Below are 16,939 nucleotides of genomic sequence, written 5' to 3' on the forward strand. Positions count from 1 at the left end.
CTCAGGTTTTTGTCTGAGCGCCGAGTTCTTGTGTCATGTTTGTTTATACCGAAGCCTTTGTTATTCCCACTGCTCTTGCGCTCGTCTATCATCGTACAGTAATTCATCAACAACCTCGTTCAGAAGGTTTAATTTGCTGATTGTCTGCCTTTGAATGCTCGCTATATTAACTTAGTCTCAAACGTCTGCTCATTCCACCCCTGTGCCCTGTTTTAATTATTTTTTCGTACTCCTTCCATTCATCATCAGTTTTATTAGTTATTCTTCATTTATTATTACTTGGCAGCCTTAGTTCAGTGTAATTATCTAAACTGGACGTCTGTCTGCTCTATGCCACGTGACTTTCTATGCTTTATGCCTTACCTTTGTCTGCTTCCTTCCTCTGCTTACTGTCTGCTCTCGTCTGACGTCTTTCATCCTGGTCTGTCTTCAAGTACACAGTGTTGCAGTTCTTCAGTGTAAATGATGTCAGAAGTTTGGACTTACTCGGCTGTGGATCTTGTTAATACCGTAATGTGTCTGGATCCTGGTGAAGCCGTCTTAGCTGGTGGTGGGGAAGAACATGAACAGGTCATCCCTGAGAGGACCTCACAGCCCTAACTAACCAGAGTTGAATGTGCTGTAGTTATTTGGTTGAATGTATGTCGTTGTGGGTACCAAAAAATGGGGGATTGGAACACTTTATATTTTTTACAAGGAAACTGCAAATTACGTTAGCTGTGTCTACGTTGTTAATTTAGCACACGCATAACGAGACATAACAGCAAAATTTCACATTAAGTTGAAAAAAAAAAGATAATTTTTTGTGGGTTTTCTCATTCTATCATAAACGCCTTTTCACGCACTCAGCGCTGGGTGGAGCGAGAGGAATCTTCCCTAAACATTTGGACGATCAATCATCACCCACAGCCTCAAGTGCCTGAGACTCTACACCAGCGCCTGAAACATAAGCTGAAGAATTCTGCAAATATTTGGTTTTCACTTAAATGTGAAGCAGTTACCACTTGCTTGTAGTGAGGCGCGAGAGGCAGTCAGGATATGAGGGATGCCTTGCCAAGCACACTGTTTATACATAATTGGGAAACAAGAGAACAGTGAACCAGGAAATAGAGAGAAATATTGACAAATAACGGGAGATAGAATGAGGGAAATTCCACGCAGGAAACATAGGAGTGGTTTGAGACAGTGTTAAACCACCACTAGGCGCCTCGGTAATGATGTCTGAGGCAAGAGTCGTCAGTGGGAGCAAGAAAATTTGATATATTAATGTTATTTATGTCTCACTAGCGGTACATAAATCTAAATACTGTATTAGTCATCATGAAATATTACTGTATTTCTCTCTCTCGTTCCTTCATTAATCTCAAAAGTAGTCGGCAGCATCGTAGACATTCCTGAACATGGCCACAGCATACCGACAGTAGGTCAGGTTAGGTCAGGCTGGGTCATATCCTAGTTAATATTATAGTGAAGTTGACGTTATACTAATTGGGTTAGGTTAGGTCAGGCTGGGTCATATCCTAGTTAATATTATAGTGAAGTTGACGTTATACTAATGGGTTAGGTCAGGTCAGGCTGGGTCATATCCTAGTTAATATTATAGTGAAGTTGACGTTATACTAATTGGGTTAGGTTAGATTAGGTCAGGTCAGGTCAGTTCTGTTAAATATATTCCACAATTTTTCATAATCTTCCGTTTTGTGCTGTAGGTCTCAGGTGTATCGGTATGGCAGGAGTCAGGTACACACACATACTCTTCATTCGCTAGCAGCTATTCTCTCTGACTGCAACACATTATCTAGTTGCTATATATTTCCCTTAATCTTTTTTACTAGTTGTGGTACGGTAATGAAAATGTCCCGACGAACACACCGTTTGTCAGGTAATAAAAGTGAAGCCTTTTACAGACAGGTATGCAGTCAAAGCTCAACCCCCCCCTCCTCTCTCATCCCCTCTCCCTTCCCCCTACCTCCCCCTCCCACCCCAACCTCCTCCTACCTCCTCCTCCTCCCACCCCAACCTCCTCCTACCTCCTCCTCCCACCCCAACCTCCCCCCTACCGCCTCCTCCCACCTCCAACCTCCCCTACCTCCTCCTCCACCCCAACCTCCCCTACCTCTCCTCCCACCCCAACCTCCCCTACCTCCTCCTCCCACCCCCAACCTCCCCTACCGCCTCCTCCCACCCCCAACCTCCCCCCACCTACCCACCCCACCCCTACCCACCCACCCCTCTACCCACCCCACCCCTACCCACCCCCACCCCAACCCCCACCCCTACCCCCACCCCTACCCCCCCACCCCTACCCACCCACCCGACCCCTCCTCCCCACCCCAGGTTTTTCCGCTGTTTGATGTGTTATTGTATTTTTCATATGTAATTAATGTACAGGAAAACCGACATATTATTATTATTATGAGTTAAAGCTATGTGGAAAACTGTGTGTGTGTGTGTGTGCGTGTGTGTGTGTGCTTGCGTGTGTGTGTGTACGTGCATGGCCGTAACTTCACTAAGACCTCCGCCATCTTTTGACTACGGTAAAAGAATAGTTCGAGGAAACACACATTGATAACTTGTGGTGAAAAGTTACGACGTTGACTCGTTAAATAATAAAAAAAAACAAAGCCCTCCCCTAAAAAACCTTCACAATAACATTAAAAAATAAAACCAAATATTTTTTTTATTTGAGATTCTCCTCGTTGTCAGGGTTTCTATATTTTCGGATGTTGAGTAAGACACAAGTGACGTGGTGAGAAGGTGAGTTTTGGTGGGAAATCCGGTGGTGGTAGGGAAATAATGCTTGAGGTGGTAGGGAAAATAATGCTTGAGGTGGTGGTAGGGAAAATAAGGCTTGAGGTGGTGGTAGGGAAAATAAGGCTTGAGGTGGTGGTAGGGAAAATAAGGCTTGAGGTGGTGGTAGGGAAAATAAGGCTTGAGGTGGTGGTAGGGAAAATAAGGCTTGAGGTGGTGGTAGGGAAATAATGCTTGAGGTGGTGGTAGGAAAATAAGGCTTGAGGTGGTGGGGAAATAATGCTTGAGGTGGTGGGAAATAATGCTTGAGGTGGTGGTAGGTATAAGGCTGAGGTGGTGGTAGGGAAAATAAGGCTTGGTGGTGGTAGGGAAATAAGCTTGAGGTGGTGGTAGGGAAATAATGCTTGAGGTGGTGGTAGGGAAAATATGGCTTGAGGGAGGTGAGTAGGGAAAATAAGGCTTGAGGTGGTGGTAGGGAAAGAATGCTTGAGGAAGAGAAGGGATAGTTAGGTCGTGCTTGAAGGAAAAGGAAGGGAGTGCTTGAGGTGGTAGACGAAAGAAAGAAGAGAGAATAGGAAAATTATGCTTGAGAAGGAAGAAAGGAGAAGAGAGAGAATAAAAGAATAAAATAGAGGGAAAGAAAATCAACAAGAGGGCGAGAAAGGGTGAAAAAATTATAGAGACCAAGAAAGAAAAAAACATTATACTCCAGGAAGCATAATTTTGTCTTGAGCAGTGACGTTATATATAAAAAAAATTAGTTTTCTCACGTACGTAAATTCTTATCCCTCGACTGACTGACGTAATGTATAGCTGTGGATGACTCGTGTGTTTACAGTACAGGTTGACGATATAGAAACCTTCACTGTCCTTAAAGGTATTTTTATCTCATCATCATCATTAATTAACAAAATTAAGTAACTTGATGACTTTTAAGTGAAGTTTTCAGTTATTCTGTCTATAACACGATATGATAACAAAATTGATGTCAGAAGCTAATATTTATTAACGTAGGTCATTCAGGAAAATATTTATCCCCATAGGTCAATCAGGAAAATATTTATCCCCATAGGTCAATCAGAAACTAATATCCACAATCGTTCATTAAATTCGTTCAGGTTTTTGGTGTAAGTCAGGGTGTGAGTGAGGTGCTTCAGGACAGGTAAGGGGAGGGTTGGGGTGGGGTGGGGTGGGGTTGGGGTGAGGTTGGGGTTGGGTTGGGGTTGGGGTGGTTCCTCTGAATTTCTCCAATTCAAATGAGATCGTTTATGGATATGACGACCATTAAATCTGTCCCAGGTCTTTGCTCGCCTCTCCAATGGTAAACTCTTGTGTTATATTTATGGTCATTCCTCCTTCTTACTGCCTCCTGCTGGTACACACGCGGCTGCCCTTTTTAACCGTGCTTATTTATGTGGTTATCATGCATAGAGTTAGGTTGCCTGTTTCTCGCTGTCTTGCCTCACTGCCTGTCTCACTTTTACTTTCTTGCTTGTGTATGTCTCAATTCCTGTCAGCATGTCTCACTATTTTGCCTAGCTGCCTGTCTCTGTCTGTATGTCTCACTGTCTTGCTTCACTGCCTGTCTCACTTTTACTTCCTTGCTTGTGTATGTCTCACTGTCTGTCTCAATTCCTGTCAGTATGTCTCACTATTTTGTCTCTCTGTTTGTTTCATTTCTGCCTGTATGTCTCACTGTCTTGCTTTACTGCCTGTCTCACTTTTACTTCCTTGCTTGTGTATGTCTCACTGTATGTCTCAATTCCTGTCAGCATGTCTCACTATTTTGTCTCTCTGTCTGTTTCATTTCTGCCTGTATGTCTCACTGTCTTGCCTCACTGCCTGTCTCACTTTTACTTCCTTGCTTGTGTATGTCTCACTGTCTGTCTCAATTCTTGTCAGCATGTCTCACTATTTTGCCTCGCTGCCTGTCTCTGTCTGTCTGTTTCATTTCTGCCTGTATGTCTCACTGCCTGTCTCACTTTTACTTCCTTGCTTGTGTCTCACTGTATGTCTCAATTCCTGTCAGCATGTCTCACTATTTTGTCTCTCTGTCTGTTTCATTTCTGCCTGTATGTCTCACTGTCTTGCCTCACTGCCTGTCTCACTTTTACTTCCTTGCTTGTGTCTCCTTCTTCACTACTTGAGAGACAGAATGTGTGTGAAAGAAAGACTGTGTATGAAAAAAGAGAGATAGCATCTGAAACATAAGTGACGTTCCTCTCTCTCTCTCTCTCTCTCTCTCTCTCTCTATCTCTTTCTGTTGTTTTATAATATCCGGAGGTAAGGGTCAACAGGGTCTTCCACATATCCACGCACGGTGTTACAGAATCGCTTATTGATACTGTGGAGGCGCGCCTGGCACCCCTCACCCCCCACTCTCCTGTTTACACGTTGGCACTCGTTGTTTACCTCCTCTTCTTCCTACTCCTTCTCTTCCTCCTCCTCCTCCTTCTACCTGCTTTGATGTGTTATATTTGCGTGTCTGTATGCTTCTATCCTCCTCCTCCTCCTCCTTCTACTCTTCGCATTCCTCCTACTCCTCGTTCTCCTCCTCCTCTTCTTCCCTACTCTTCTCCTCTTCCTTCTACTCTTCGCTCTTCCTACTCCTCGTTCTCCTCCTCCTCTTACTCCTCCTCCTCTTCCTTCTCTCTTCGCATTCCTTCTACTCCTCGTTCTCCTCCTCCTCTTCTTCCTACTCCTCCTCCTCTTCCTTCTACTCTTCGCTCTTCTACTCCTCGTTCTCCTCCTCCTCCTCTTCTTCCTACTCCTCGTTCTCCTCCTCCTCCTCTTCTTCCTCTCCTCCTCCTCTTCCTTCTACTCTTCCTGCTCTTCCTACTCCTCGTTTCCTCCTCCTCCTCTTCTTCCTCCTCCTCCTCTTACTCCTCCTCTCTTCCTTCTACTCTTCGCATTCATCCTACTCCTCGTTCTCCTCCTCCCGTTCTCTTCTTCCTACTCCTCCTCCTCTTACTCCTCCTCTCTTCCTTCTACTCTTCGCATTCCTCCTACTCCTCGTTCTCCTCCTCCGTCTCTTCTTCCTACTCCTCCTCCTCTACTCCTCCTCCTCTTCTTCTCTTCGCTCCTCCTACTCCTCGTTCTCCCTCCCTCCTCCTCTTCTTCCTACTCCTCCTCCTCTTACTCCTCCTCCTCTTCCTTCTACTCTTCGCATTCCTCCTCCTCGTTCTCCTCCTCCTCCTCTTCTTCCTACTCCTCGTCCTCCTCCTCCTCTTCTTCCTACTCCTCCTCCTCTTCCTCCACCTTCATTGCCGTCTTTTGTTTGAGTGTCTGTGTGCTTTTATCAACACAAGATTCTTTATAGACTTGTGTCATCTGCGTATCAGTGTATGTTTTGTTTGTTTGTTTCTTGTTGTTTTGTGTTTGTTGTCAGCATTCTGTGGTGTTTAATTTTATCATCACTACCATCACTTCCATCATTACCATCAACACCAATCACCACCATCATCATTACCATCACCACCATCAACACCATCATTACCATCACCACCACCATCATCACCATCATCATCACCATCACCACCACCATCATTACCACCATCACCACCATCATCATTACCATCACCACCATCAACACCATCACCACCATCATCACCACCATCAACACCATCATCACCACCATCACCACCATCATCATTACCATCACCACCATCAACACCACCATCAACACCATCATCACCACCATCACCACCACCATCATTACATCACCACCACCACCATTACCATCACCACCACCATTACCATTACCACCACCTTTACACACTTCCTCAACACACTCACGTTTATAGATGGTTAATTTTAAATGGTGTATTAAGATCAGTGAAATATAAATATGTATCATACACATGTAGTATTGCCTTTTAATTCTCTAAAGTTCTTATTTTTCTCAAATTTTATCTCGAACGATTTTTTACTGTAAATATCTGAAAAAGTAAATTATATTCTCAATTGTTTTTGTATATAATATTTTTGAATACGTAAGAACGTATTTGAAATTTATATCTGAAATTTATATTATTTTCTGTATATTTTTATGTGAATATTTTTAATTTGTCGAAAGTTTTATGTTTTCGTTCTTGTAAAGTGAAGATTCAGGTAAAAACTGTACTGTAATTGTTTATTGAATATGTGAAAATATTGTAATTCTCAAGACACCATTTATATACACGTCTTTCTTCTCAATGGCCTCACGCTTGTCACTCACTGTAGCCGCACTGTTCAGATGGTCGCTAAGTCGTCGTTCTACTGCTGTTATACTGCTGTTCAGGCTGTCACTGTGTCACTGTCTCATAAGAACGGGTTGTTACAGCAGCCTTTCGTTAAGTCGTCCTCCTCCTGCTGCTGTTACTACTGCTGTTTCCAGGCTGTCACTGTCTCTCATAAGAACGGAGTTTGTGTTACAGCAGCGCTCGTTAAGTCGTCCTCACTCCTGCTGCTTGCTGTTACTACTGCATTCCAGGCTGTCACTGTCTCATAAGAGCAGGTTGTGTTACAGCAGCGCTCGCTAAGTCCTCTTGCTGCTGTTATTACTACTATCACTGTCTCATAAGAACAGATTTACGTATTTACAGCGCTCGTTAAGAATCGTCCTCCTCCTGCTGCTGCTATTTACACTGCTGTTCGGTTGTCACTGTCTCATAAGGAGCAGATTTGTGTTACAGCGCTCGTTAAGTCCTCACTCCTCCTGCTGCTGTTACTACTGCTGTTCAGGTTGTCACTGTCTCATAAGAACGGGTTGTGTTACCTTGGCGCTCGTTGATCGTCCTCCTCCTGCTGCTGCTGTTACTACTGCTGTTCAGGTTGTCACTGTCTCGCATAAGAACGGGTTGTGTTACAGCAGCGCTCGTTAAGTCCTCCTCCTCCTGCTGCTGCTGTTACTACTGCTGTTCCAGGTTGTCACTGTCTCATAAGAGCAGGTTTGTGTTACAGCAGCGCTCGTTAAGTCTCCCTCCTCCTGCTGCTGCTGTTTTACTGCTGTTCAGGTTGTCACTGTGTCTCATAGAACTTGGTTGTGTTACAGCAGCGCTCGTTAAGTCCTCCTCACTCCTGCTGCTGTTACTACTGCTGTTCAGGTTGTCACTGTCTCTCATAAGAACGGGTTTGTGTTACAGCTTGGCGGCTCGTTAAGTCCTCCTCCTCCTCCTGCTGCTGTTACTACTGCTGTTCAGGTTGTCACTGTCTCATAAGAACGGGTTGTGTTACAGCAGCGCTCGTTAAGTCCTCCTCCTCCTGCTGCTGCTGTTACTACTGCTGTTCAGGTTGTCACTGTCTCATAAGAACGGGTTGTGTTACAGCAGCGCTGGATTAAGTCGTCCTCCTCCTGCTGCTGCTGTTACTACTGCTGTTCAGGTTACATGCCTTCTCATAGAACGGGTTGTGTTACAGCAGCGCTCGTTAAGTAGATCCTCCTCCTGCTGCTTATATTTACACTACTGCTGTTCAAGGTTGTCACTGTCTCCTTAAAGAACGGGTTTGTGTTACAGCGGCTCGTTAAAGTCCTCCTCCTCCTGCTGCTGCTGTTACTACTGCTTGTTCCGAGGTTGTCACTGTCTCATAAGAGCGGGTTGTGTTACAGCAGCGTTAAGTCGTCCTCCTCCTGCTGCTGCTGTTACTACTGCTGTTCAGGTTGTCACTGTCTCATAAGAACGGGTTGTGTTACAGCAGCGCTCGTTAAGTCCTCCTCCCTCCTGCTGCTGCTGTTACTACTGCTGTTTCGAATTTGTCACTGTCTCACTTAAGAACGGGTTGTGTACAGCATGGGTAGATACACTCCTCACTCCTGCTGCTGCTATTTTACTACTGCTGTTCAGGTTGTCACTGTCTCATAAGAACGGGTTGTGTTACAGCGCTTCGTTAAGTCGTCCTCCTCCTGCTGCTGCTGTTACTACTGCTGTTCAGGTTGTCACTGTCTCATAAAACGGGTTGTGTTACAGCAGCGCTCGTTAAGTCCTCCTCCTGCTGCTGCTGCTTATTTACTACTGCTGTTCAGGTTGTCACTGTCTCATAAGAACAGGTTGTGTTACAGCAGCGCTCGTTAAGTCGTCACTCCTGCTGCTGCTGTTACTACTGCTGTTCAGGTTGTCACTGTCTCATAAGAGCGGGTTGTGTTACAGCAGCGCTCGTTAAGTCCTCCTCCTCCTGCTGCTGCTGTTACTACTGCTGTTCAGGTTGTCACTGTCTCATAGAACGGGTTGTGTTACAGCAGCGCTCGTTACGTCGTCCTCATCCTGCTTAACGCATTTACTACTGCTGTTCAGTTTGTCACTGTCTCATAAGAACGGGTTGTGTTACAGCAGCGCTCGTTAAGTCCTCCTCCTCCTGCTGCTGCTGTTACTACTGCTGTTCAGGTTGTCACTGTATCTCATAAGAACGGGTTGTGTTACAGCAGCGCTCGTTAAGTCCTCCTCACTCCTGCTGCTGCTGTTACTACTGCTGTTCAGGTTGTCACTGTCTCTCATAAGGAGCGGGTTGTGTTACAGCAGCGCTCGTTAAGTCGTCCTCCTCTGCTGCTGTTACTACTGCTGTTCAGGTTGTCACTGTCTCATAAGAACAGGTTGTGTTGCAGCAGCGCTCGTTAAGTCACTCTCCTGCTGCTGCTGCTGTTCTACTGCTGTTCAGGTTGTCACTGTCTCATAAGAACGGGTTGTGTTACGGCGGCGCTTCGTTCAAGTCGTCACTCTCCTGCTGCTGCTGATACTACTGCTGTTCGGGTTGTCACTGTCTCATAAGAACGGGTTGTGTTACAGCAGCGCTCGTTCGTCGTCCTCCTCCTGCTGCTGCTGTTACTACTGCTGTTCAGGTTGTCACTGTCTCATAAGAACGGGTTGTGTTACAGCGGCTCGTTAAGTAGATCACTCCTCCCTGCTGCTGCGTACTACTGCTGTTCAGGTTGTCACTGTCTCATAAGAACGGGTTGTGTTACAGCGGCGCTCGTTCAAGTCCTCCTCCTGCCTTGCTGCTGTTACTACTGCTGTTCAGGTTGTCACTGTCTCATAAGAACGGGTTGTGTTACAGCGCTGGATTAAGTCGTCACTCCTCCTGCTGCTGCTGATACTACCTGCTGTTCCAGGTTGTCACTGTCTCTCCTTAAGAACGGGTTGTGTTACAGCAGCGCTCGTTAGAATCGTCCTCCTCCCTGCTGCTGCTGTTACTACTGCTGTTCGGGTTTGTACTGTATCTCATAAGAACGGGTTGTGTTACAGCAGCGCTCGTTAAGTCGTCCTCCTCCTGCTGCTGCTGATACTACTGCTGTTCGAATTTGTCACTGTGTATCTCATAAGAACGGGTTGTGTTACAGCGGCGCTCGTTAAGTCGTCACTCACTCCTGCTGCTGCTGTTACTACTGCTGTTCAGGTTGTCACTGTCTCATAAGAACGGGTTGTGTTACAGCAGCTCGTTAGTCCTCCCTCACTCTGCTGCTGTTACTACTGCTGTTCAGGTTGTCACTGTCTCATAAGAACGGGTTGTGTTACAGCAGCGCTCGTTAAGTCGTCCTCCTCCTGCTGCTGCTGTTACTACTGCTGTTCAGGTTGTCACTGTCTCATAAGTGGGTTGTGTTACAGCAGCGCTCGTTAAGTCGTCCTCTCCTGCTGCTGCTGTTACTACTGCTGTTCAGGTTGTCACTGTCTCATAAGAGCGGGTTGTGTTACAGCGGCGCTCGTTAAGTCGTCCTCCTGCTGCTGCTATTTTCTGCTGTTCAGGTTGTCACTGTCTCATAAGGAGCGGGTTGTGTTACAGCTGGCGCTCGTTAAGTCCTCCTCACTCCTGCTGCTGTTACTACTGCTGTTCAGGTTGTCACTGTCTCATAAGAACGGGTTGTGTTACAGCAGCGCTCGTTAAGTCCTCCTCTCCTCCTCCTGCTGCTGATACTACTGCTGTTCAGGTTGTCACTGTCTCATAAGAACGGGTTGTGTTGCAGCAGCGCTCGTTAAGTCCTCCCTCCTCCTGCTGCTGCTGTTACTACTGCTGTTCAGGTTGTGTCACTGTCTCATAAGAACGGGTTGTGTTACAGCAGCGCTTCGTTAAGTCCTCCTCCTCCTGCTGCTATTTACTACTGCTGTTCAGGTTGTCACTGTCTCATAAGAGCAGGTTGTGTTACAGCAGCGCTCGTTAAGTCCTCACTCCTCCTCACTGCTGATACTACTGCTGTTCAGGTTGTCACTGTCTCATAAGAACGGGTTGTGTTACAGCAGCGCTCGTCTAAGTCCTCCTCCTCCTGCTGCTGTTACTACTGCTGTTCCGGAGTTGTCACTGTCTCATAAGAACGGGTTGTGTTACAGCAGCGCTCGTTAGAATCGTCCTCCTCCTGCTGCTGCTGTTTACTGCACCGCTTGTTCAGGACGCCACTGTCTCATAAGAACGGGTTGTGTTACAGCGCTCGTTAAGTCGTCTCACTCCTGCTGCTGCTGTTACTACTGCTGTTCAGGTTGTCACTTGTGTATCTCATAAGAACGGGTTGTGTTACAGCAGCGCTCGTTAAGTCGTCACTCCTCTCCTGCTGCTGCTGTTACTACCTGCTGCCGAGCTGTCACTGTCTCATAAGAACGGGTTGTGTACAGCAGCGCTCGTTAAGTCGTCCTCCTCCTGCTGCTGCTGTTACTACTGCTGACAAGGTTGTACTTATCTCATAAGAACGGGTTGTGTTACAGCAGCAGCGCTGCGTTAAATCCTCCTCCTCCTCCTTGCTGCTGTTACTGCTGTTCAGGTTGTCACTGTCTCATAAGAACGGGTTGTGTTTACAGCAGCGCTCGTTGGAGTCAACCACTCCTCCTGCTGCTGCTGTTACTACTGCTGTTCAGGTTGTCACTGTCTCATAGGAGCAGGGTTGTAGTATTTGCAGCAGCGCTCGTTAAGTGATCACTCACTCCTGCTGCTGCTGTTACTACTGCTGTTCAGGTTGTCACTGTCTCATAAGAACGGGTTGTGTTACAGCGGCGCTCGTTAAGTCCTCCTCACTCACTCCTGCTGCTGTTACTACTGCTGTTCAGGTTGTCACTGTCTCATAAGAACGGTTGTGTTACAGCGCTCGTTAAGTCGTCCTCACTCCTGCTGCTGCTGTTACTACTGCTGTTCAGGTTGTCACTGTATCTCATAAGAACGGGTTGTGTTACAGCAGCGGCTCGTTAAGTCCTCCTCCTCCTCCTGCTGCTGATACTACTGCTGTTCAGGTTGTCACTGTCTCATAAGAGCAGGTTGTGTACAGCAGCGCTCGTTAAGTCCTCCTCCTCCTGCTGCTGCTGTTTACTACAGCTGTTCAGGTTGTCACTGTCTCATAAGAACGGGTTGTGTTACAGCAGCGCTCGTTAGAGATACTCTCTGCTTAACAACTTGCTTATTTACTACTGCTGTTCAGGTTGTCACTGTCTCATAAGAACGGGTTGTGTTACAGCAGGCGCTCGTTAAGTCGTCTCACTCACTGCTGCTGCTGTTTACTACTGCTGTTCAGGTTGTCACTGTCTCATAAGAACGGGTTGTGTTACAGCAGCGCTCGTTAAATTAAAGATCCCTCTCCTGCTGCTGCTGATACTACTGCTGTTCAGGTTGTCACTGTCTCATAAGAACGGGTTGTGTTACAGCAGCGCTCGTTCAATCGTCCTCCTCCTCACACCTGCTGCTGTTACTACTGCTGTTCGGGTTGTCACTGTCTCATAAGAACGGGTTGTAGTACAGCAGCGCTCGTTAAGTCCTCTCTCTCCTGCTGCTGGTACTACTGCTGTTCAGGTTGTCACTGTCTCACCAGAACAGGTTGTGTTACAGCGGCGCTCGTTAGAATCGTCCTCCTCCTGCCAACGCTTTGTTACTACTGCTGTTCAGGTTGTCACTGTCTCGCATAAGAACGGGTTGTATTTACAGCAGCGCTCGTTAAGTCCTCCTCTCCTGCTGGCATTTACTACTGCTGTTCAGGTTGTCACTGTCTCATAAGAACGGGTTGTGTTTACAGCGCTCGTTAAGTCCTCCTCCTCCTGCTGCTACTGTTACTACTGCTGTTCAGGTTGTCACTGACTCTCATAAGAACGGGTTGTTACAGCAGCGCTCGTTAAGTCGTCCTCCTCCTGCTGCTGCTGTTACTACTGCTGTTCAGGTTGTCACTGTCTCATAAGAACGGGTTGTGTTACAGCAGCGCTCGTTTAAGTCCCTCCTCCTGCTGCTGCTGCTGTTACTACTGCTGTTCAAGGTTGTCACTGTCTCATAAGAACAGGTTGTGTGTTACAGCAGCGCTCGTTAAGTCCTCCTCACTCCTGCTGCTGCTGTTACGATTACTGCTGTTCAGGTTTGTCACTGTCTCATAAGAACGGGTTGTGTGTTACAGCAGCGCTCGTTAAGTCGTCCTCCTCCTGCTGCTGCTGTTACTACTGCTGTTCAGGTTGTCACTGTCTCTCCTTAAGAACGGGTTGTGTTACAGCAGCGCTCGTTGCAAGTCGTCCTCTGCTGCTGCTGCTGTTACTACTGCTGTTCAGGTTGTCACTGTCTCATAAGAGCAGGTTGTGTTACAGCAGCGCTCGTTAGGTATCCTCCTCCTGCCAACAACATTTACTACTGCTGTTCAGGTTGTCACTGTCTCATAAGAACGGGTTGTGTTACAGCAGCGCTCGTTAAGTCCCTCCTCCTGCTGCTGCTGCTGTTACTACTGCTGTTCAGGTTGTCACTGTCTCATAGAGCAGGTTGTGTTACAGCAGCGCTCGTTAAGTCCTCCTCCTGCTGCTGCTGCTGTTACTACTGCTGTTCAGGTTGTCTGTCTCATAAGAACGGGTTGTGTTACAGCAGCGCTCGTTAAAGATCCTCCTCCTGCTGCTGCTGCTCTGTTACTACTGCTGTTCAGGTTGTGCTGTCTCATAAGAACGGGTTTGTGTTACAGCAGCGCTCGTTAGTCGTCCTCCTGCTGCTGCTTAACATTTTCTACTGCTGTTCAGGTTGTCACTGTCTCATAGAACGAGGTTGTGTTACAGCAGCGCTCGTTAGAATCGTCCTCCTCCTGCTGCTGCTGTTACTACTGCTGTTCAGGTTGTCACTGTCTCATAAGAACGGGTTGTGTTACAGCAGCGCTCGTTAAGTCTCACTCACTCCTGCTGCTGCTGTTACTACTGCTTGCTGTTCAGGTTGTCACTGTCTCCGCGGAGCAGGTTGTGTTGCAGCAGCGCTCGTTAAAGTCCTCCTCCTCCTCCTGCTGCTGATTCTACTGCTGTTCAGGTTGTCACTGTCTCATAAGAACGGGTTGTGTTACAGCGCTCGTTAGATTACTCACTCCTCCTGCTGCTGCACTGCTGTTACTACTGCTGTTCGGAATTTGTCACTGTCTCATAAGAACGGGTTGTGTTGCAGCAGCGCTCGTTAAGTCCTCCTCACTCCTGCTGCTGCTGTTACTACTGCTGTTCAGGTTGTCACTGTCTCATAAGAACGGGTTGTGTTACAGCAGCGCTCGTTAAGTCCTCCTCCTCCTCCTGCCGATACTACTGCTGTTCAGGTTGTCACTGTCTCTTAAGAACGGGTTGTGTTACAGCAGCTCGTTAAAAGTACTCCTCCTCCTGCTGCTGCTTTATTTACTACTGCTGTTCGGGTTGTCACTGTATCTCATAAGAACGGGTTGTGTTACAGCAGCGCTCGTTAAATCCTCACTCACTCCTGCTGCCGCTGTTACTACTGCTGTTCAGGTTGTCACTGTCTCATAAGAACGGGTTGTGTTACAGCAGCGCTCGTTAAGTCCTCCTCCTCCTCCTGCTGCTGATACTACTGCTGTTCAGGTTGTCACTGTCTCATAGAACGGGTTGTGTTACAGCAGCGCTCGTTAAGTCCTCCTCCTCCTGCTGCTGCTGTTACTACTGCTGTTCAGATTTGTCACTGTCTCATAAGAACGGGTTTGTGTTACAGCAGCGCTCGTTAAGTCGTCCTCCTCCTGCTGCTGCTGTTACTACTGCTGTTCAGGTTGTCACTGTCTCATAAGAACGGGTTGTGTGACACAGCAGCTCGTTAAGATCGTCCTCCTCCTGCTGCTGCTGTTGCTACTGCTGTTCAGGTTGTCACTGTCTCATAAGAACGGGTTGGTACGGCAGCGCTCGTTAAGTCGTCCTCCTCATAACTGCTGCTGTTACTACTGCTGTTCAGGTCACTGTGTCTCATAAGAACGGGTTGGCTGTTACAGCAGCGCTCGTTAAAGTCGTCACTCCTCCTGCTGCTGCTGTTACTACTGCTGTTCAGGTTATGCTGTCTCATAAGAACGGGTTTGTGTTACAGCAGCGCTCGTTAAGTCCTCCTCCTCCTGCTGCTGCTGTTACTGCTGCTGTTCAGGTTGTCACTGTCTCATAAGAACGGGTTGTGTTACAGCAGCGCTCGTTAAGTCGTCCTCCTGCTGCTGCTGCTGTTACTACTGCTGTTCAGGTTGTCTGTCTCATAAGAACGGGTTGTGTTAGCGCTCGTTTGAGTCGTCCTCCTCCTGCTGCTGCTGTTACTACTGCTGTTCAGGTTGTCACTGTCTCATAAGAACGGGTTGTGTTACAGCAGCGCTCGTTCAAGTCCCTCCTCCTCCTGCTGCTGCTGTTACTACTGCTGTTCAGATTTGTCACTGTATCTCATAGAACGGGTTGTGTTACAGCGCTCGTTAAGTCACTCCTCCTCCTGCTGCTGCTATTTACTACTGCTGTTCAGGTTGTCACTGTGTCTCATAAGAACGGGTTGTGTTACAGCAGCGCTCGTTAAGTCTCTCCTCCTGCTGCTGCTTTACTACTGCTGTTCAGGTTGTCACTGTCTCATAAGAACGGGTTTGTGTTACAGCGCTCGTTAAGTCCTCCTCACTCCTGCTGCTGTTACTGCTGCTGTTCAGGTTGTCACTGTCTCATAAGAACGGGTTGTGTTACAGCAGCGCTCGTTAGAAGTCGTCCTCCTCCTGCTGCTGCTGTTACTGCTGCTGTTCAGGTTGTCACTGTCTCATAAGAACGGGTTGTGTTACAGCAGCGCTCGTTAAGTCGTCTCCTCCTGCTGCTGCTGTTACTACTGCTGTTCAGGTTGTCACTGTCTCATAGAACGGGTTGTGATTTAGCGGCGCTCGTTAAAGTCCTCCTCCTCCTCCTGCTGCTGTTACTACTGCTGTTCGAGGTTGTCACTGTCTCGCATAAGAACGGGTTGTGTTACAGCAACGCTCGTTAGAATCGTCCTCCTCCTGCTGCTGCTGTTACTACTGCTGTTCAGGTTGTCACATCTCATAAGAACGGGTTGTGTTACAGCAGCTCGTTAAGTCCCTCCCTCCTCCTAACAACATTTACTACTGCTGTTCAGGTTGTCACTGTCTCATAAGAACGGGTTGTGTTACAGCAGCGCTCGTTAAGTCGTCCTCCTCCTGCTGCTGCTGTTACTACTGCTGTTCAGGTTGTCACTGGCTCTCACTTAAGAACGGGTTGTGTTACAGCGCTCGTTAAGAGTCATCCCTCCTGCTGCTGCTGCTGTTGCTACTGCGTTGCGGTTGTCACTGTCTCATAAGAACGGGTTGTGTTACAGCAGCGCTCGTTAAGTCGTCCTCCTCCTGCTGCTACTGTTACTACTGCTGTTCAGGTTGTCACTGTCTCATAAGAACGGGTTGTGTTACAGCAGCGCTCGGTTAAGTCCTCCTCCTCCTGCTGCTGCTGTTACCCACTGCTGTTCAGGTTGTCACTGTCTCTCCTTAAGAACAGGTTGTGTTACGGCAACTCGTTAAGTCGTCCTCACTCCTGCTGCTGCTGTTACTACTGCTGTTCAGGTTGTCACTGTCTCCTTAAGAACGGGTTGTGTTACAGCAGCGCTCGTTAAGTCGTCCTCCTCCTGCTGCTGTTACTACTGCTGTTCAGGTTGTCACTGTCTCACATAGAACGGGTTGTGTTATTTTTAGCAGTGCTCGTTAAGTCGTCCTCCTCCTGCTGCTGCTGTTACTACTGCTGTTCAGGTTGTCACTGTCTCATAAGAACGGGTTGTGTTACAGCAGCGCTCGTTCAAGTCCTCCTCCTCCTGCTGCTGTTACTACTGCTGTTCAGGTTGTCACTGTCTCCTGGGAGCAGGTTGTGTACAGCAGCGCTCGTTAAAGTCGTCCTCCTCCTGCTGCTGTTACTACTGCTGTTTCAGGTTGTCACTGTCTCATAAGAACAGATTTGTGTTACAGCAGCGCTCGTTAAGTCCTCCTCCTGCTGCTGCTGTTACTACTACTGCTGTTCAG

Source organism: Homarus americanus, unplaced genomic scaffold, assembly GCF_018991925.1.
Source record: "Homarus americanus isolate GMGI-L3 unplaced genomic scaffold, GMGI_Hamer_2.0 scaffold42643, whole genome shotgun sequence".
In the NCBI taxonomy this organism is placed as follows: Eukaryota; Metazoa; Arthropoda; class Malacostraca; order Decapoda; family Nephropidae; genus Homarus; species Homarus americanus.